The 21,014-nt window shown below is 49.3% G+C and overlaps 1 protein-coding gene across 1 annotated transcript in view; it reads left to right on the top strand.

Annotated features, from left to right (window-relative positions):
• Nucleotides 1-204: 204 nt before the first annotated feature.
• Nucleotides 205-21,014, top strand: part of LOC143817066 (mitochondrial ornithine transporter 1-like) — a 150,255-nt gene continuing 129,445 nt past the window's right edge. Inside the window, exon 1 of the mRNA XM_077298162.1 lies at nucleotides 205-531. The gene's annotated coding sequence lies outside the window, so the exon portion shown is untranslated. The remainder of the gene's footprint in view (nucleotides 532-21,014) is intronic.

Below are 21,014 nucleotides of genomic sequence, written 5' to 3'. Positions count from 1 at the left end.
GTATACAGCCCTCTTGTATAGAGTATACAGCCCTCTTGTAGAGTATACAGCCCTCTTGTAGAGTATACAGCCCTCGTGTAGAGTATACAGCCCTCGTGGAGAGTATACAGCCCTCATAGAGAGTATACAGCCCTCATGTAGAGCATACAGCCCTCGTGTAGAGTATACAGCTCTCGTGTAGAGTATACAGCCCTCGTGTAGAGTATACAGCCCTCGTGTAGAGTATACAGCCCTCGTGTAGAGTATACAGCTATCATGGAGAGTATACACCCCTCGTGTAGAGTATACAGCCCTCATGTTGCCATCACAGCTGCCGCTCTGCCCTGTGCCTGTAGTGAGGGCTCAGCCCCGGTTGAGATCCCCCTGTAGCGCCGCAGCCTCCCACTGATGACGGCTGGGGAGGGCGGAAGTGACGCAGATGCTCGGGTTGAATGTGTGAGGAGGAGATATGGAGATGAGAAGGCGGCGGGGAAAAGTGTAGTCCGGCAAGTGTCACTGCAGTCCTGGTGAGAGGAAGCGGAGATGATCCAGGTGATGTATATATTTCTACTGTATGGGGGGGTATTGTGTATTTGTGGTGGCCGCTCTCAGGTGGGGGGGTATTGTGTATCTGTGGTGGCCGCTCTCAGGTGGGGAGGTATTGTGTATCTGGGGTGCCCGCTCTCAGGTGTGGGGGGTATTGTGTATCTGGGGTGCCCGCTCTCAGGTGTGGGGGGTATTGTGTATCTGTGGTGTCAGCTCTCAGGTGTGGGGGTATTCTGTATCTGCGGTGCCCGCTCTCAGCTGTGGGGGGTATTGTGTATCTGCGGTGCCTGCTCTCAGGTGTGGGGGGTATTGTGTATCTGCGGTGCCCGCTCTCAGCTGTGGGGGGTATTGTGTATCTGCGGTGGCAGCTCTCAGGTGTGGGGGTATTGTGTATCTGCGGTGGCAGCTCTCAGGTGTGGGGGTATTGTGTATCTGCGGTGGCAGCTCTCAGGTGTGGGGGTATTGTGTATCTGCGGTGCCCGCTCTCAGGTGTTGGGGGGTATTGTGTATCTGCGGTGCCTGCTCTCAGGTGTGGGGGGTATTGTGTATCTGCGGTGGCAGCTCTCAGGTGTGGGGGTATTGTGTATCTGCGGTGCCCGCTCTCAGGTGTTGGGGGGTATTGTGTATCTGCGGTGCCTGCTCTCAGGAATGGGGGGCATTGTGTATCTGTGGTGGCCGCTCTCAGGTGTGGGGGGTATTGTGTATCTGGGGTGCCCGCTCTCAGGTGTGGGGGTATTCTGTATCTGCGGTGCCCGCTCTCAGCTGTGGGGGGTATTGTGTATCTGCGGTGCCTGCTCTCAGGTGTGGGGGGTATTGTGTATCTGCGGTGCCTGCTCTCAGGTGTGGGGGGTATTGTGTATCTGCGGTGGCAGCTCTCAGGTGTGGGGGTATTGTGTATCTGCGGTGCCCGCTCTCAGCTGTGGGGGGTATTCTGTATCTGCGGTGCCCGCTCTCAGGTGTGGGGGTATTCTGTATCTGCGGTGCCCGCTCTCAGGTGTGGGGGTATTGTGTATCTGTGGTGGCCGCTCTCAGGTGTGGGGGGGTATTGTGTATCTGCGGTGCCCGCTCTCAGGTGTGAGGGTATTGTGTATCTGCGGTGCCTGCTCTCAGGTGGGGGGTATTGTGTATCTGCGGTGCCCGCTCTCAGGTGTGAGGGTATTGTGTATCTGCGGTGCCTGCTCTCAGGTGGGGGGTATTGTGTATCTGCGGTGCCTGCTCTCAGGTGTGGGGGGTATTGTGTATCTGCGGTGCCTGCTCTCAGGTGTGGGGGGTATTGTGTATCTGCGGTGCCCGCTCTCAGGTGTGAGGGTATTGTGTATCTGCGGTGCCCGCTCTCAGGTGGGGGGTATTGTGTATCTGCGGTGCCCGCTCTCAGGTGTGAGGGTATTGTGTATCTGCGGTGCCCGCTCTCAGGTGGGGGGTATTGTGTATCTGCGGTGCCCGCTCTCAGGTGGGGGGTATTGTGTATCTGCGGTGCCCGCTCTCAGGTGGGGGGGTATTGTGTATCTGCAGTGCCCGCTCTCAGGTATGGGGGGGCATTTGGCCTACTTGTTTGGTTGGGCCTAGTAACGGTGTCTGCCGCTCCTTGCTTGTCTCCTCCACTGAACAAAGCAGTGCCGCCTGTTTACTCCTGTTACCAATTTTGAACTTTAAAAGTTTGAATAATAATTTCAATAATAAAGTGGGCCTACTAACTGTGTCTGCCACTCATTACAGTTGTCCTCCACTGAACAAAGCAATGCCGCCTGTTTAGTCCTGTTACCAATTTTGTACTGCATTTAGCCTACTTTATTCTTTGGGCCTATATCTGTGTTTCCTCCTCATCCTGCCCATTGCCCAGCCACTGCTAGATGAGTCTGCTGGTACATTGACCCAGACCACTACATTCCCCTTATACTCTACACAGCCAGTATCTGACCCTGCTGAAAGTCAGGTTCCCCTTCCCGCATACTATACCACCTTACACGGGGACAAAGAGGAAGGTGCAGATGAAAGTTCAGGTTCCTTCATCAGGTGGGGGGGCATACTCGTTGGCGTCACTGGCACAGGGCCTCTCATAGTACGCAAAAGTGTCTCTGCCGGTGGGAGGCCCCCCGCCGTCAAACACACCGCCGTACTTTGAGGGGCCCTGTGCCAGTGCCAATGCGAACGAGTGGGCCCCCCCTGCTTGCTCAGGATCACAGCACTTGCAAAGTTGAAATACTTACCTCTCCCTGCTCCACGGCCATGACGTAGTCCGCGTTTCCTGGGCCCACGAAAAACTTGAGCCAGCCCTACCCCCCCCCCACAACTTTAGCCAAATGACCCCCAATTTTCAATGACTAACTATTATTATAAGGTAAATTAAGATTGACAAGCTTAAGTAGCAAGAATTGATGTTTTTGGCATTAAAATGGGGACTGAAAGTGTTTTCCTGCCCTCCACTCAATGCAGGCTTTGATTCCCCATTGACTTACATTGGGTTTCGTGTTTCGGTCGATCCCCGACTTTTCGCGATTAGGGTTGAGCGAAACGGGTCGATCATTTTCAAAAGTCGCCGACTTTTGGCTAAGTCGGCGTCTCATGAAACCCGATCCGACCCCTGTGCTTGTCGGCCATGCGGTACGCGACTTTCGCGCCAAAGTCGCGTTTCAATGACGCGAAAAGCGCCATTTCTCAGCCAATGAAGGTGAACGCAGAGTGTGGGCAGCGTGATGACATAGATCCTGGTCCCCACCATCTTAGAGAAGGGCATTGCAGTGATTGGCTTGCTGTCTGCGGCGTCACAGGGGCTATAAAGGGGCGTTCCCGCCGACCGCCATCTTACTGCTGCTGATCTGAGCTTAGGGACAGGTTGCTGCCGCTTCATCAGAAGCAGGGAGAGCGTTAGGCAGGGTCCACTAACCACCAAACCGCTTGTGCTGCAGCGATTTCCACTGTCCAACACCACCTTCGGTGTGCAGGAACAGTGGAAGCTATTTTTTTTTTTTTTTCCCCTCAGCGCTGTAGCTCATTGGGCTGCCCTAGAAGGCTCCGTGATAGCTGTATTGCTGTGTGTACGCCACTGTGGAAACCAACTGCTTTTTTCAAAGCACATATCCTCTTGTTCCTTCCTTTCTGCACAGCTATCTTTTTTGTTTGTCCACACTTTTTATTTAATTTGTGCATCAGTCCACTCCTATTGCTGCCTGCCATACCTGGCTTACATTACTGCAGGGAGATAGTAATTGTAGGACAGTTTTTTTTTTTTTTTTGATTTTTTTTTGGGGGAGATTAAGATTGGCATTTCTGCTACAGTGCCATCCCTGTGTGTGCCATCTCTCACTGAGTGGGCCATAGAAAGCCTATTTATTTTTTCCGTGATTTGTGTTCTAAAATCTACCTCAACACAGAAACACTACATCAATCAGTGGGAGAAAAATATTGGCCTCAGTCAGGGCTTGTGTGCCACTGCTGTGTGTGCGCTATCTCTCATTCAGTGGGCTATAGCAAGCCTATATTTTTTTTTTTTTTTTTTTTTTAATATTATTTGGTTTCAAAAGTCTCCCTGAAAAAAAAAAAAAACCTAAAAAAACAGTGGGAGAGTAATATTGCCCTTTCAGCTTGTGTGCCAGTCTTGACTCCTGGGTGTGCCACCTCTCTCCCTCTCATTCAGTGGGCCATAGAAAGCCTATTTATTTTTTTTTTTAAATATTATTGGGTTTCTAAAGTCTCCCTGAAAAAAACAAAAAATACATAAAAAAACAGTGGGAGAGTAATATTGCCCTTTCAGCTTGTGTGCCAGTCTTGACTCCTGGGTGTGCCACCTCTCTCCCTCTCATTCAGTGGGCCATAGAAAGCCTTTTTTTTTTTTGGTTTTTTTAATATTATTTGGTTTCTAAAGTCTCCCTGAAAAAAACAAAAAAAAACATAAAAAACAGTGGGAGAGTAATATTGCCCTTTCAGCTTGTGCGCCAGTCTTGACTCCTGGTTGTGCCACCTCTCTCTCTCTAATTGTGGGCCATAGAAAGCCTTTTTTTTTTTTTAAAATATTATTGGGTTTCTAAAGTCTCCCTGAAAAAACAAAAAATACATAAAAAAACAGTGGGAGAGTAATATTGCCCTTTCAGCTTGTGTGCCAGTCTTGACTCCTGGGTGTGCCACCTCTCTCCCTTTCATTCAGTGGGCCATAGAAAGCCTATTTATTTTTTCCGTGATTTGTGTTCTAAATTCTACCTCAACACAAAAACACTACATCAATCAGTGGGAGAAAAATATTGGCCTCAGTCAGGGCTTGTGTGCCACTGCTGTGTGTGCTATCTCTCATTCAGTGGGCTATAGCAAGCCTATTTTTTTTTTTTTTTTTTTTTTTTTTATATTATTTGGTTTCTAAAGTCTCCCTGAAAAAAAAAAAAAACCTAAAAAAACAGTGGGAGAGTAATATTGCCCTTTCAGCTTGTGTGCCAGTCTTGACTCCTGGGTGTGCCACCTCTCTCCCTCTCATTCAGTGGGCCATAGAAAGCCTATTTATTTTTTTTTTTAAATATTATTGGGTTTCTAAAGTCTCCCTGAAAAAACAAAAAATACATAAAAAAACAGTGGGAGAGTAATATTGCCCTTTCAGCTTGTGTGCCAGTCTTGACTCCTGGGTGTGCCACCTCTCTCCCTCTCATTCAGTGGGCCATAGAAAGCCTTTTTTTTTTTTGGTTTTTTTAATATTATTTGGTTTCTAAAGTCTCCCTGAAAAAAACAAAAAAAACATAAAAAACAGTGGGAGAGTAATATTGCCCTTTCAGCTTGTGCGCCAGTCTTGACTCCTGGTTGTGCCACCTCTCTCTCTCTAATTGTGGGCCATAGAAAGCCTTTTTTTTTTTTTTTTTTAATATTATTTGGTTTCTAAAGTCTCCCTGAGAAAAAAAAATAAATAAATTAGGTGGGAGATTAATATTGACATTAGTGCTTGAGTGACAGTCCTGCGTGTGTGTCATCTCTGTGATTTTGTGCCACAGAAAACAGAGTGTGTAACATTGTGCCTGATTTTCCTTGTGGTCTCACCAACCTGTTAAGGGATATTGAAATCATACTGAAGTTATAGCTCACCGTGTAAGTTGTTTGATAGCAACAAATAAAGTTACTTTGGTTAAGATTTTAAAACAATGAGGAAGTCTGGTGCAAGAGGTCGTCGTGGGCGTTCATTGTCAGCTGGTAATGATGGTAGTGGTAGTGGAGCATCAGGTGGTCGTGGGGATAAAAATATTCCACCTAAGTCTGGAGCTGTGGAGCCAGTTTCGTCGTCAGGCTACACAAGGCCTCGAACGCTCTCTTTTCTGGGAGTAGGAAAACCGCTTTTAAAGGCGGAGCAGCAACAGCAAGTTTTGGCTTACATTGCAGACTCAGCCTCTAGCTCTTTTGCCTCCTCTTCCGAAACTGGTAAATGTAAAAGCAGCGCGTCGCTTGTGGATGTTCACGGTCAGGGACAAGTCGCTTCCTTGTCCTCCTCAGCAAAAACTACAACAAGAGAGAAGGATGCAGCAGGCGACACAACGGGTCACTCCATGGAGCTCTTTACACATACCGTCCCTGGCTTAGAAAGTGAAACATTTAACAGGCCATGCCCATTACAAGTATATTCTGACATGGAGTGCACTGATGCACAGCCACAGCCAGAGTACTATGCTGCTCCTTTGACTCAGACCACCACATTGCCCTCTCAGGGTACAGATCCACAATCAGACCCTGATGAGACTATGTTGCCCCGCCACGAACGCTATACCACCGACCGACACAGTGACACAGACGAAGTTGCACACGAGCTCGAAGAGGAGGTAATAGATGACCCAGTTATTGACCCCGATTGGCAGCCATTGGGGGAACAGGGTGCAGGCGGCAGTAGTTCAGAAGCGGAGGTGGAGGAGGGGCCGCAGCAGGCATCAACATCGCAACAGGTTCCATCTGCCGGGCCCGTATCTGGACCAAAACGCGTGTCAAAGCCAAAACCTGTTGGAGCACAGCGTTGCCATCCGGTTAAAGCTCAGTCTGCAATCCCTGAAAAGGGATCAGAGTCTAGGAAGAGTGCAGTCTGGCATTTTTTTAAACAACATCCAACTGATCAGCGCAAAGTCATCTGTCAAAAATGTTCAACTAGCTTAAGCAGAGGTCAGAATCTGAAAAGTCTAAATACTAGTTGCATGCATAGACACTTAACCACCATGCATTCTCAAGCCTGGACTAACTACCAAACGTCCCTCAAGGTTGTAGCACCCTCGGCCAATGAAGCTAGTCAGCAACGCAACATCCCTTCCGTCACTGTAAGGCCACCATTTTCCGCACCACCGGCAGTATCTGTGCAGGTTTCTTTGCCAGCCAAAAGCAGTCAGGGTCAGGGAATCACCAGTTTTGTAGGAGGAAATATTGCATGTAGGGCACCGGCGGAAACAATACCGTCTCCAACCGTCTCTCAGTCTGCCATGTCCACCGGCACACCCGAAAGTTCCACGATCTACAGCTCTCCAGTCCAGCTCACCCTACATGAGACTCTGGTTAGAAAAAGGAAGTACTTATCCTCGCATCCGCGTACACAGGGTTTTAACGCCCACATAGCTAGACTAATCTCGTTAGAGATGATGCCCTACCGGTTAGTTGAAAGCGAAGCTTTCAAAGCCCTGATGGAGTACGCTGAACCACGATACGAGCTACCCAGTCGACACTTTTTTTCCAGAAAAGCCATCCCAGCCCTGCACCAGCATGTTAAACAGCGCATCGTCCATGCACTCAGGCAATCTGTGAGTACAAAGGTGCACCTGACTACAGATGCATGGACCAGTAGGCATGGCCAGGGACGTTATGTGTCCATCACGGCACACTGGGTGAATGTGGTGGATGCAGGGTCCACAGGCGACATCAATTTAGGGACAGTTGTGCCTAGCCCACGGTCTAGGAAACAGTTGGCTGTAGGCGTTCGCACCCCCTCCTCCTCCTCCTCGTCCTCCTGCAGAAGCTACAGCTCTTCCACAGAACGCAGTCGGCCAACCACTCCATCGGCAGATGACACTGTTGCACACCAGTTGTCCCATTATGGGCCAGCTACTGCCAAGCGTCAGCAGGCTGTATTGGCTATGAAGTGTTTGGGCGACAACAGACACACCGCGGAAGTTCTGTCCGAGTTCTTGCAACAAGAAACGCAGTCGTGGCTGGGCACAGTAGATCTTGAGGCAGGCAAGGTAGTGAGTGATAACGGAAGGAATTTCATGGCTGCCATCTCCCTTTCCCAACTGAAACACATTCCTTGCCTGGCTCACACCTTAAACCTGGTGGTGCAGTGCTTATTGAAAACTTATCCTGGGTTCTCCGACCTGCTCCTCAAAGTGCGTGCACTTTGCTCACATATCCGACGTTCGCCTGTACACGCCAGCCGTATGCAGACCTATCAGCGGTCTTTGAACCTTCCCCAGCATCGCCTAATCATAGACGTTGCAACAAGGTGGAACTCAACACTGCACATGCTTCAGAGACTGTGCGAACAGAGGCGTGCTGTTATTTATTTGTGGGAGGATACACGGGCAGGCAGTAGGATGGCAGACATGGAGTTGTCAGGTGTGCAGTGGTCGAAGATACAAGACATGTGTCAAGTCCTTCAGTGTTTTGAGGAATGCACACGGCTGGTTAGTGCAGACAACGCCGTAATAAGCATGAGCATCCCCCTAATGCGTCTGCTGATGCAAAGTTTGACGCACATAAAGGAGCAGGCGTCTGCACCAGAGGAAGAGGGAAGCCTTGATGACAGTCAGCCATTGTCTGGTCAGGGCAGTGTACAGGACGAGGTAGCGGGCGAAGAGGAGGTGGAGGACGAGGAGGATGATGGGGATGAGTATATTTTTAATGCGGAAACTTTCACGGGGGCACAGGAAATTGGTTGCGTGTCACGGCCGGGTTCTGGTTTTTTGAGGGACACAAGTGACGTAGATTTGCCTGCAACTGCCCCTCAACCAATCACAACCGGAGATTTGACAAGTGGAACTTTGGCCCACATGGCGGATTATGCCTTACGTATCCTACAAAGGGACACACGCATTACGAAAATGATGAACGATGACGATTACTGGTTGGCCTGCCTCCTTGATCCACGCTATAAAGGCAAATTGCAAAATATTATGCCACATGAGAACTTGGAACTAATATTAGCAACCAAACAATCAACTCTTGTTGACCGTTTGCTTCAGGCATTCCCAGCACACAGCGCACGTGATCGTTCTCACACGAGCTCCAGGGGGCAGCAGACTAGGAGTGTTAGGGGTGCACACATCAGAAGTGGCGTTGGACAGAGGGGTTTTCTGACCAGGTTGTGGAGTGATTTTGCTATGACCGCAGACAGGACAGGTACTGCTGCATCAATTGAAAGTGACAGGAGACAACATTTGTCCAGTATGGTTACTAACTATTTTTCATCCCTTATCGATGTTCTCCCTCAACCGTCATTCCCATTTGATTACTGGGCCTCCAAATTAGACACCTGGCCAGAATTGGCAGAATATGCATTGCAGGAGCTTGCTTGCCCGGCAGCAAGTGTCCTATCAGAAAGAGTATTCAGTGCTGCAGGGTCAATATTAACCGAAAAAAGGACTCGTCTGGCTACCCAAAATGTTGACGATCTAACATTCATTAAAATGAACCACAACTGGATTTCAAAATCTTTTGCCCCACCTTGCCCGGCCGACACCTAGCTTTCCTATGAAAAGCTCTTGCCTGTGAATTACTTTTCTAATGTCTAATTTGCTGCTGCAGATTGTACAGCATACGACATGTTTACACCTCCCTAAATGGCCAAACTCCCCACACGGGGCCGTGGTATCGCGACTTGGCGCAAGCACCCGTGAGACTGCTGTTTGTCTGAAGAGGTGGGTGTGCTCGCTTTTGGTTGACGGCATTGCTACTGGGTCCCTCATAGTACAATGTAGTGTCTCTGGCGGTGGTGGTGCGCACCCAACGTCAGACACACCGTTGTAACATGAGTGGCCCTGGGGCGGTCCCGCCGGCCTCAAGAGAGTTCCCCCCTACCCCAGCTCAAACTGGGCTCTACTACGTGCAAAATTATGTCGCACAGCTCCACCAATCTTTAGTCTATTCGCTGACATCATTCAATGTCTGGCACTGACAATACAAATTTGTAGACATCTATGATGCAACTTAAAGTAGTCTGTGTCTGTGTCCTATATTGGCACCATTAAATAGTTACTGCCAAATTACTATGTCAGAAACACAGCAGATGAGCCCACCCCTGTACCTAAGTATGCCATCTTTTTTTTTGTTTTGGTTGTTTTGCGAGACATTAACATCTATTTATATTTTGGGAGTACTGGGACAGACACTCCTTGCACTACTCCTCCACTCAGCACCAAGCTGCCTGCCCGTGTATCCATGTAACCGCTGTAAAACTGCCATGAGCCTATTGTTTGTTATTTTAGGCCTTTGATAGCCTGTCTGCGGTCCCTACTCCTCCACTGACCACCAAGCTGCCTGCCCGTGTATCCATGTAACCGCTGTAAAACTGCCATGAGCCTATTGTTTGTTATTTTAGGCCTTTGAAGCCTTTCTGCGCTCCCTCCTTCCACTAGTCCTCCACTGACCAGACCACTGCTGCCCGTGTACCCCTGGAACCAATTTTAAAGTGCCTACAGCCAGCCCATTTTATTGTGTTAGGCCTTCGAAGCCTGTCTGCGGTCCCTCCTTCCACTAGGCCTCCACTGACCAGACCACTGCTGCCCGTGTACCCCTGGAACCAATTTTAAAGTGCCTACAGCCAGCCCATTTTATTGTGTTAGGCCTTCGAAGCCTGTCTGCGGTCCCTCCTTCCACTAGGCCTCCACTGACCAGACCACTGCTGCCCGTGTACCCCTGGAACCAATTTTAAAGTGCCTACAGCCAGCCCATTTTATTGTGTTAGGCCTTCGAAGCCTGTCTGCGGTCCATACTTCCACTAGGCCTCCACTGACCAGACCACTGCTGCCCGTGTACCCCTGGAACCAATTTTAAAGTGCCTACAGCCAGCCCATTTTATTGTGTTAGGCCTTCGAAGCCTGTCTGCGGTCCATACTTCCACTAGGCCTCCACTGACCAGACCACTGCTGCCCGTGTACCCCTGGAACCAATTTTAAAGTGCCTACAGCCAGCCCATTTTATTGTGTTAGGCCTTCGAAGCCTGTCTGCGGTCCCTCCTTCCACTAGGCCTCCACTGACCAGACCACTGCTGCCCGTGTACCCCTGGAACCAATTTTAAAGTGCCTACAGCCAGCCCATTTTATTGTGTTAGGCCTTCGAAGCCTGTCTGCGGTCCATACTTCCACTAGGCCTCCACTGACCAGACCACTGCTGCCCGTGTACCCCTGGAACCAATTTTAAAGTGCCTACAGCCAGCCCATTTTATTGTGTTAGGCCTTCGAAGCCTGTCTGCGGTCCATACTTCCACTAGGCCTCCACTGACCAGACCACTGCTGCCCGTGTACCCCTGGAACCAATTTTAAAGTGCCTACAGCCAGCCCATTTTATTGTGTTAGGCCTTCGAAGCCTGTCTGCGGTCCATACTTTAAATACTCCTCCACTCACCACCAAGCTGCCTGCCCGTGTATCCATGTAACCGCTGTAAAACTGCCATGAGCCTATTGTTTGTTATGTTAGGCCTTTGATAGCCTGTCTGCGGTCCTTACTTTAAATACTCCTCCACTCACCACCTAGCTGCCTGTGTATCCATGTAACCGATGTAAAACTGCCATGACTGCCTACTGTTTGTTATTTTAGGCCTTTGATAGCCTGTCTGCAGCCCCTACTTGCAATACTCCTCCACTGACCACACCAATGCTGCCCGTGTACCCCTGGAACCTATTTAAAAGTTCATAGAGCCTAGTTATATATTTTATTTACTATTAATAAGGCCATGATGGACTACGCTGTACCACGCTACAAGCTAACCAGTCGACACTTCTTTTGCGAGAAAAGCCATCCCAACCCTCCACCAGCATGTAGAAGACCGCATTGTCCATGCACTCTGGCAATCTGTGAGTACAAAGGTGCACCTGACAACAGACGCATGGACCTGTAGGCATGGCCACGGAAGATTACGTGTCCATTACGGCGCAATGGGTTAATGTGGTGGATGCATGGTCCACAGGGGACAGCCTACTAAGTCTGTCTGCAGTCCCTAATTCAAATTGTCCTCCACTGTCTAAATCGGAACTTCCACCTTCTGGCTTTCGGCCTATAGTATCAGAAATTAAACTGCATTTGGCCTTCAACTTTGGTTAGGGCCTACTAACGGCTTCTGCCCCTCCCTGGTGTTGCCCTCAACTAAATAAAGCTGAGCTTCAACCTTCCGGCTCTCATTATGTGGTTTTAAAAAAAAAAATGGTGGTTAGGGCCTACTAACGGCTTCTGCCCCTCCCTGGTGTTGTCCTCAACTAAATAAAGCTGAGCTTCAACCTTCCGGCTCTCATTATGTGGTTTAAAAAAAAAAAATGGTGGTTAGGGCCTACTAACGGCTTCTGCCCCTCCCTGGTGTTGCCCTCAACTAAATAAAGCTGAGCTTCAACCTTCCGGCTCTCATTATGTGGTTTTAAAAAAAAAAATGGTGGTTAGGGCCTACTAACGGCTTCTGCCCCTCCCTGGTGTTGTCCTCAACTAAATAAAGCTGAGCTTCAACCTTCCGGCTCTCATTAAGTGGTTTTAAAAAAAAAATGGTGGTTAGGGCCTACTAACGGCTTCTGCCCCTCCCTGGTGTTGTCCTCAACTAAATAAAGCTGAGCTTCAACCTTCCGGCTCTCATTAAGTGGTTTTAAAAAAAAAAAAAATGGTGGTTAGGGCCTACTAACGGCTTCTGCCCCTCCCTGGTGTTGTCCTCAACTAAATAAAGCTGAGCTTCAACCTTCCGGCTCTCATTATGTGGTTTTAAAAAAAAAAATGGTGGTTAGGGCCTACTAACGGCTTCTGCCCCTCCCTGGTGTTGTCCTCAACTAAATAAAGCTGAGCTTCAACCTTCCGGCTCTCATTAAGTGGTTTTTAAAAAAAAATGGTGGTTAGGGCCTACTAACGGCTTCTGCCCCTCCCTGGTGTTGTCCTCAACTAAATAAAGCTGAGCTTCAACCTTCCGGCTCTCATTAAGTGGTTTTAAAAAAAAAAAAATTGGTGGTTAGGGCCTACTAACGGCTTCTGCCCCTCCCTGGTGTTGTCCTCAACTAAATAAAGCTGAGCTTCAACCTTCCGGCTCTCATTATGTGGTTTAAAAAAAAAAAATGGTGGTTAGGGCCTACTAACGGCTTCTGCCCCTCCCTGGTGTTGTCCTCAACTAAATAAAGCTGAGCTTCAACCTTCCGGCTCTCATTAAGTGGTTTTAAAAAAAAAATGGTGGTTAGGGCCTACTAACGGCTTCTGCCCCTCCCTGGTGTTGTCCTCAACTAAATAAAGCTGAGCTTCAACCTTCCGGCTCTCATTAAGTGGTTTTAAAAAAAAAATGGTGGTTAGGGCCTACTAACGGCTTCTGCCCCTCCCTGGTGTTGTCCTCAACTAAATAAAGCTGAGCTTCAACCTTCCGGCTCTCATTATGTGGTTTTAAAAAAAAAAAAAATGGTGGTTAGGGCCTACTAACGGCTTCTGCCCCTCCCTGGTGTTGTCCTCAACTAAATAAAGCTGAGCTTCAACCTTCCGGCTCTCATTAAGTGGTTTTAAAAAAAAAATGGTGGTTAGGGCCTACTAACGGCTTCTGCCCCTCCCTGGTGTTGTCCTCAACTAAATAAAGCTGAGCTTCAACCTTCCGGCTCTCATTATGTGGTTTTAAAAAAAAAATGGTGGTTAGGGCCTACTAACGGCTTCTGCCCCTCCCTGGTGTTGTCCTCAACTAAATAAAGCTGAGCTTCAACCTTCCGGCTCTCATTAAGTGGTTTTAAAAAAAAAAAAAATGGTGGTTAGGGCCTACTAACGGCTTCTGCCCCTCCCTGGTGTTGCCCTCAACTAAATAAAGCTGAGCTTCAACCTTCTGCTCCAAATTACCATTTTAAAAAATGCAATAGGCTTTTCCGGCCTACTAAAGGTGTCTGCCCCTCCCTGGTGTTGTCCTCAACTGAACAAAGCTGAGCTTCCACATTCTGGCTTTCGCCCTATACTATCAGATATTAAACTGCATTTGGCCTACTAGTGTGGTTAGGCCCTTGAAACAGTGTCTGCTGCTCTTGGGTTTGCTACTCCACTGAACAAAGCAATGCCGCCTGTTTAGTCCTGTTACCAATTTTGAACTGCATGTAGCCTACTTTATTCTTTGGCCCTATATCTGTTTCCTCCTCATCCTGCCCATTGCCCAGCCACTGCTAAATGAGTCTGCTGGTACATTGACCTAGACCACTACATTCCCCTTGTACTCTACACAGCCAGAATCTGTCCCTGCTGAAAGTAAGGTTCCCCTTCCCGCATGTTATACCACCTTACACAGGGACAAAGAGGAAGGTGCAGATGAAAGTGCAGGTTCCTTCATCAGGTGGGGGGGCATACTCGTTGGCGACGTCACTGGCACAGGGCCCCTCAGAGTACGCAAAAGTGTCGCTGCTGGTGGGAGGCGCCCCCGCCATGCAAACACACCGCCGTACTTTGAGGGGCCCTGTGCCAGTGGCAATGCGAACGAGTGGGCCCCCCCTGCTTGCTCAGGATCACAGCACTTGCAACTTTTAAATACTTACCTTTCCCTGCAACACCGCCGTGACGTAGTCCGCATTTCCTGGGCCCACGAAAAACTTGAGCCAGCCCTACTCCCCCCACAACTTTCCCCCAATTCCCTATGCCCAACTATTATTATACAGTTAATTAAGATTGGCAAGCTTCAGAAACAAGAATGGATGTTTTTGGCATTAAAATGGGCACTGTAGGTGTTTTCCTGGCCTCCACTCACTGCCGACTATGCTTCCCCATTGACTTGCATTGGGTTTCGTGTTTCGGTCGATCCCCGACTTTTAGCGATAATCGGCCGACTGCACTCGACTCGACTCTGGACAAAATCGGGTTTCCCAAAACCCTACTCGATCTTAAAAAAATGAAAGTCGCTCAACCCTATTCGCGATAATCGGCCGATTTCACTCGACTCGACTTTAGAGAAAGTCGGGTTTCGCGGAACCCGACTCGATCCTAAAAAAGTAAAAGTCGCTCAACCCTAGCGCTGAGCAATTGCAGATACACCACACCGCCATACATTAAAATAAAAATCAAGAGCAGAGCCAACACAATGCCAGAGTATAGCAAAAGCAGAATACCAGTCCCAGGAAAGAAAAAAATCAATTGCAATACAACAGCCCCCTACTTAAAAAAAATAAGAAACACATATACCTTTTTTTTAAAAAAAATAAAATAAAAAAAAAAAGTGCACAGAAAAGGAAATCCAGTATAAACCGCCATACATGACAATAAAAAACAACCAGGCCGGAGCCAATAAAACGCCATACGGTAAAATATAACGACAGAAATACATCAGACCCAGATAAAAAAACACAAATTTCAATAAAAAAAACACAATGGCACAGCCGCATTAAAGTACAGAACAACCCAATAAACATTACATAAACCTCCATAAATTGCAATAAAAAAATGAAAAAATAAAACACACATAAAAAAAAAAAAATAAAAAAAAAATAATGCGCAGAGAAATTATATACTTACATCTCTTGAAGGCAGAGCTGTGTCTTGTGTACTATCCTGCAGGCAAGTGAAATACAATGCAGAACACTTTATTTTATATCTATGGGTTGTCTTGTCACTGTCTAGACACTTCACTTGTGTTTTAGTCAAAAGACGCATGCGTCGAACAACGCGGGTCGACGCAGGCACTTGCGCCCTATGCGTTTTATATAGACACTAATGGGTTTTTTGGCGCATTTACGACGCAAGTGCGCCGCATGCGTTTTTTAAAAATGATATGATGCCGGAAAACTGCAACATGTAGCATCGGCCGCGCCCTGTCTGGTGCGCCCAAACGACGCGTCGTAAAACGCTAGAAAACGCATACCGGCGCATGTCCATGCGCCCCCCATGTTACAGATAGGGACGCATGACGCATGTGTAGACGACGCTGCGCCCAAAGATGCTAATATATGAACGTAGCCTTACGGCGTGTTTGGTAAAATGGAGGCCAAAAAAAAAATCACAATTCTAGCAATTCCAATGTGTTAGTTTTTTACAGCATTTACTGTACAGGTGAATTCCTTTTATATTTGGATGGACCGGATTTTTGAAGACACTGCGATACGAAATATGTTTGTTTTTTTAATCCTAGTTTTCTTAGGCTACTTTCACACTAGCGTCGGGCTCGGCCCGTCGCAGTGCGTCAGGCTGAGGTTACCGATGCTAGCGTTGTCTCCGCCGCACAACGGGGGCAGTGGGTGCGGGGAGGTGGGGGCGGAGTTCCGGCCGCACATGCGCGGTCGGAAATGGCGGTCCGTCGGCAGCAAAAAACGTTACATGTAACGTTTTTTGCGGCCGACGGTCCGCCACAACACGGCGCAACCGTCGCACGACTGTTGCGACGTGTGGCAATGCGTCACTAATGTTAGTCAATGGTGAAAAAACGCATCCTGCAAGCACTTTTGCAGGATGCGTTTTTTCGCCAAAACGACGCATTGCGACGGATTGCAAAAAACGCTAATGTGAAAGTAACCTTAGGCTACTTGGACCTGCGATCCTTTGGTTGCACGCGCTATATACTGGAACCCCGGAGTATGGCAGCACATAGTGTGAATAGTGGTCTACACCGACGCTCAGTCTGATTACTGTCCTTACAGAATGCATGGCGCGTCAGCCATGTGTGAGCATACCTACTACATGGAGCAGACCTATAACTGCGGGCGTTGGTGGCGCTGTGGTACTGTTCCGCCCTTCTCACTATGCTGGACACCATAATTAGCCAGCTATGCTCAGGGGTTCGGTTCAGTTGGATACTCGACCAATGCGGAGCACCTTTTTTTTTTTTTTTTACTTAATTCATTTCCGTGTCTCTTTGCAGCAATCTCACCCGTTCCCTTTTCTTATTGCTAGCGGTTATTAGTGACCGGACGTGCAGTGCCGGCAGTGGTAGGGCAGGAGGCGTCCGTCTCTATGGACTGCACGGTGAGGGACATGGGGCTGAGTGATGACACACCTGCCTGTCACATATAAGCCCCTGCATCCCGCACATACAGCGGCTGCTATAGGGTGAGGCAGCAGCGGGCGGGGACAGGTGACATCGGGTGACAGCTCGGGTTCCTGGCACTGCCACCGGGTGACCGGGTGCAGCTCCCGGTAAGCGCCTCGCTCGGTCCCGCGTGCGGTCCATTCTGTGCTGCTGTATCGATCTCTGGGGCATGGCTGCTGCAGTGACAATCCTCGCCGGCCTCGCCCTCTGGGCTCGGGCTGTAGCCGGCTGCCGTGTAGCCTCCTCCGCACACATCCAGGGCTGCAGTGCACATGTTGTGCCCCTCTGTGCACTGGTGATGCCCCCATTGTCTGCCTGTCCCCGCAAGTCCTGCGGCTTGTGTCACCCTGGCAGGGCCTCTTCCTCTGGGCCTCCTCCCTGCTCACATGTGCCCAGCCTGGCCCCACAGCCTCCATTCTGCCCTGGCAGCAGCTGTGCAGGTATCTGACCACTGTGTCCTGTGCAGGGAGAAGCGACATTGTGGCCTCCCAGGGATCACATCTGTCACTGAGGGGCATCAGGGGAGCAGTGTAATGTATGGTAGTGGGATTACTGTTATGGCTGCTGGCTGTATAGTCTGTGTTCTGTATTATACTGTGACTGCTCTCCTGGATACTGGCCTTGTCTGCATGGTGCTTGTGTATGAGGTCATGTGCAGATGTTGGGAGTAGTCGTCCGTTCCAGATGATGTGTGCGGCCATATAGTCTGTAAGGCAAAGTTCACCTTCCAGGTTTTAGGTGTGGATCGTGTGCGCCTCCTGACAGTACAGGAATACATGTGCGCCTCCTGACAGTACAGGAATACATGTGCGCCTCCTGACAGTACAGGAATACATGTGCGCCTCCTGACAGTACAGGCCTACATGTGCGCCTCCTGACAGTACAGGAATACATGTGCGCCTCCTGAGAGTACAGGCCTACATGTGCGCCTCCTGACAGTACAGGAATACATGTGCGCCTCCTGACAGTACAGGAATACATGTGCGCCTCCTGACAGTACAGGAATACATGTGCGCCGCCTGACAGTACAGGCCTACATGTGCGCCTCCTGACAGTACAGGAATACATGTGCGCCTCCTGACAGTACAGGAATACATGTGCGCCGCCTGACAGTACAGGCCTACATGTGCGCCTCCTGACAGTACAGGAATACATGTGCGCCTCCTGACAGTACAGGAATACATGTGCGCCTTCTGACAGTACAGGAATACATGGGCGCCTCCTGACAGTACAGGAATACATGTGCGCCTCCTGACAGTACAGGAATACATGTGCGCCTTCTGACAGTACAGGAATACATGGGCGCCTCCTGACAGTACAGGAATACATGTGCGCCTCCTGACAGTACAGGAATACATGTGCTCCTCCTGACAGTACAGGAATACATGTGCGCCTCCTGACAGTACAGGCCTACATGTGCGCCTCCTGACAGTACAGGAATACATGTGCGCCTCCTGACAGTACAGGAATACATGTGCGCCTCCTGACAGTACAGGAATACATGTGCGCCTCCTGACAGTACAGGCCTACATGTGCGCCTCCTGACAGTACAGGAATACATGTGCGCCTCCTGACAGTACAGGAATACATGTGCGCCTCCTGACAGTACAGGCCTACATGAGCGCCTCCTGACAGTACAGGAATACATGTGCTCCTCCTGACAGTACAGGCCTACATGGGCACCTCCTGACAGTACAGGAATACATGTGCGCCTCCTGACAGTACAGGCCTACATGTGCGGCTCCTGACAGTACAGGGCTACATGTGCGGCTCCTGACAGTACAGGCCTACATGTGCGGCTCCTGACAGTACAGGAATACATGTGCGCCTCCTGACAGTACAGGCTTACATGTGCGCCTCCTGACAGTACAGGCTTACATGTGCGCCTCCTGACAGTACAGCAATACATGTGCTTCTCCTGACAGTACAGGAATACATGTGCTCCTCCTGACAGTACAGGACTACATGTGCGCCTCCTGACAGTACAGGAATACATGTGCGCCTCCTGACAGTACAGGCCTACATGTGTGCCTCCTGACAGTACAGTAATACATGTGCGCCTCCTGACAGTACAGGCCTACATGTGCGCCTCCTGACAGTACAGGCCTACATGTGCGCCTCCAGACAGTACAGGAATACATGTGTGGCCTCCTGACAGTACAGGCCTACATGGGCGCCTCCTGACAGTACAGGCCTACATGTGCGCCTCCTGACAGTACAGGCTTACATGTGCGCCTCCTGACAGTACAGGCCTACATGTGCGCCTCCTGACAGTACAGGCCTACATGTGAGCCTCCTGACAGTCCAGGAATACATGTGCGCCTCCTCACAGTACAGGCCTACACGTGCGCCTCCTGACAGTACAGGAATACATGTGCGCCTCCTGACAGTACAGGCCTACATGTGCGCCTCCTGACAGTACAGGCTTACATGTGCGCCTCCTGACAGTACAGGCCTACATGTGCGCCTCCTGACAGTACAGGAATACATGTGCGCCTCCTGACAGTACAGGCCTACATGTGCGCCTCCTGACAGTACAGGCCTACATGTGCACCTCCTGACAGTACAGGCCGACATGTGCGCCTCCTGACAGTACAGGCCTACATGTGCACCTCCTGACAGTACAGGCCTACATGTGCGCCTCCTGACAGTACAGGCCTACATGGGCGCCTCCTGACAGTCCAGGAATACATGTGCAACTCCTGACAGTACAGGAATACATGTGCGCCTCCTGACAGTACAGGCTTACATGTGCGCCTCCTGACAGTAGAGGCCTACATGTGCGCCTCCTGACAGTACAGGCCTACATGTGCGCCTCCTGAGAGTACAGGCTTATATGTGCGCCTCCTGACAGTACAGGCCTACATGTGCGCCTCCTGACAGTACAGGCCTACATGTGCGCCTCCTGACAGTACAGGCCTACATGTGCGCCTCCTGACAGTACAGGCCTACATGTGCGCCTCCTGACAGTACAGGCCTACATGTGCGCCTCCTGACAGTACAGGCCTACATGAGCGCCTCCTGACAGTACAGGCCTACATGTGCGCCTCCTGAGAGTACAGGCCTACATGTGCGCTTCCTGACAGTACAGGCTTACATGTGCGCTGTTGTGAATTCTGCTCTTGGGCTCCCTCCGGTGGTTGTAAGTGGTACTGCTGCTCCTTTGATCTCAACAGTCACCAGGTGCTTTCACTTACTACCAATTCTGATTGGGCTATTTAATCTGGCTAGATCCTTTAGTCAGTGCCAGTTGTCCATGGTTTTTGGAGGATTCACATCTCTGCTTGGTTTCTCCTGCTATACTGTCCAAATCATCAAAGATAAGTCCTGGCTTTGTTTTTGCAGTCCACATGCTGTGGACCTTATAGCTCAGTGCATTTCTATGTTTTTTTTCCTGTCCAGCTTTGTCTGTGTAAAGATTTATTCAGCCAAGCTGGTAGCTCTGGAGATGCAGAGTTATCCTCCATGCCTTTAGTTAGGTGTGGAGATTTTTGTTTTCTCTGTGGTGGATATTTTGTAGTATTTTAATACTGACCGCACAGTACTCTGTCCTGTCCTTTTCTGTTTAGCTAGCGTGGCCTCCTTTGCTAAATTCTGTTTTCAGTCTGCGTATGTAATTTCCCTCTCCTCTCACAGTCAATATTTGTGGGGGGCTGTCTATCCTTTGGGGATTTTCTCTGAGGCAAGAAAGTTTTCCCGTTTCTTTCTTTAGGGGTAATTAGTCCTCAGGCTGTGACGAGGTGTCTAGGGAGTGACAGGTACATCCCACGGCTACTTCTAGTTGCGGTGTTAAGTTCAGGGTCTGCGGTCAGTATAGCTACCACCTTCTCCAGAGCACGTCTCATGCTGCTCCTAGGCCACCAGATCATAGCAGTACAACTGGCCAACAATGAGTTAAATGCATCTCAAAGGAAGGGAAGAAAAGTGCTGAGCCATTTTTTTTTCTGTAGTCTATTTTGTCTTCTCTTCCCTCTTAATCTCTGGGTGGTTCAGGAGTTTGGCGCTGGCATGGATGTTTAGGGATTGGATTCTCGTGTGGATCAACTTGCTGCAAGAGTACAGGGTATTTCCGATTATATTGTCCAGACTCCGGTTTTGGAGCCTAGAATTCCAATTCCTGATTTGTTTTTTTGGGATAGGTCCAAGTTTTTGAGCTTTAAAAATAGCTGCAAACTGTTTTTTGCTCTGAAACCTCGTTCCTCTGGTGATCCCATTCAGCAAGTTAAAATTGTCATCTCTTTGCTGCGTGGTGATCCTCAGGATTGGGCATTTTCCCTGGAATCTGGGAATCCGGCCTTGCTTAATGTAGACACCTTTTTTCAGGCGCTAGGGTTATTGTATG

This window comes from Ranitomeya variabilis, chromosome 3 (genome assembly GCF_051348905.1).
Source record: "Ranitomeya variabilis isolate aRanVar5 chromosome 3, aRanVar5.hap1, whole genome shotgun sequence".
NCBI classification, from domain to species: domain Eukaryota; kingdom Metazoa; phylum Chordata; class Amphibia; order Anura; family Dendrobatidae; genus Ranitomeya; species Ranitomeya variabilis.
This window is presented reverse-complemented; position numbering and strand designations above follow the sequence as displayed.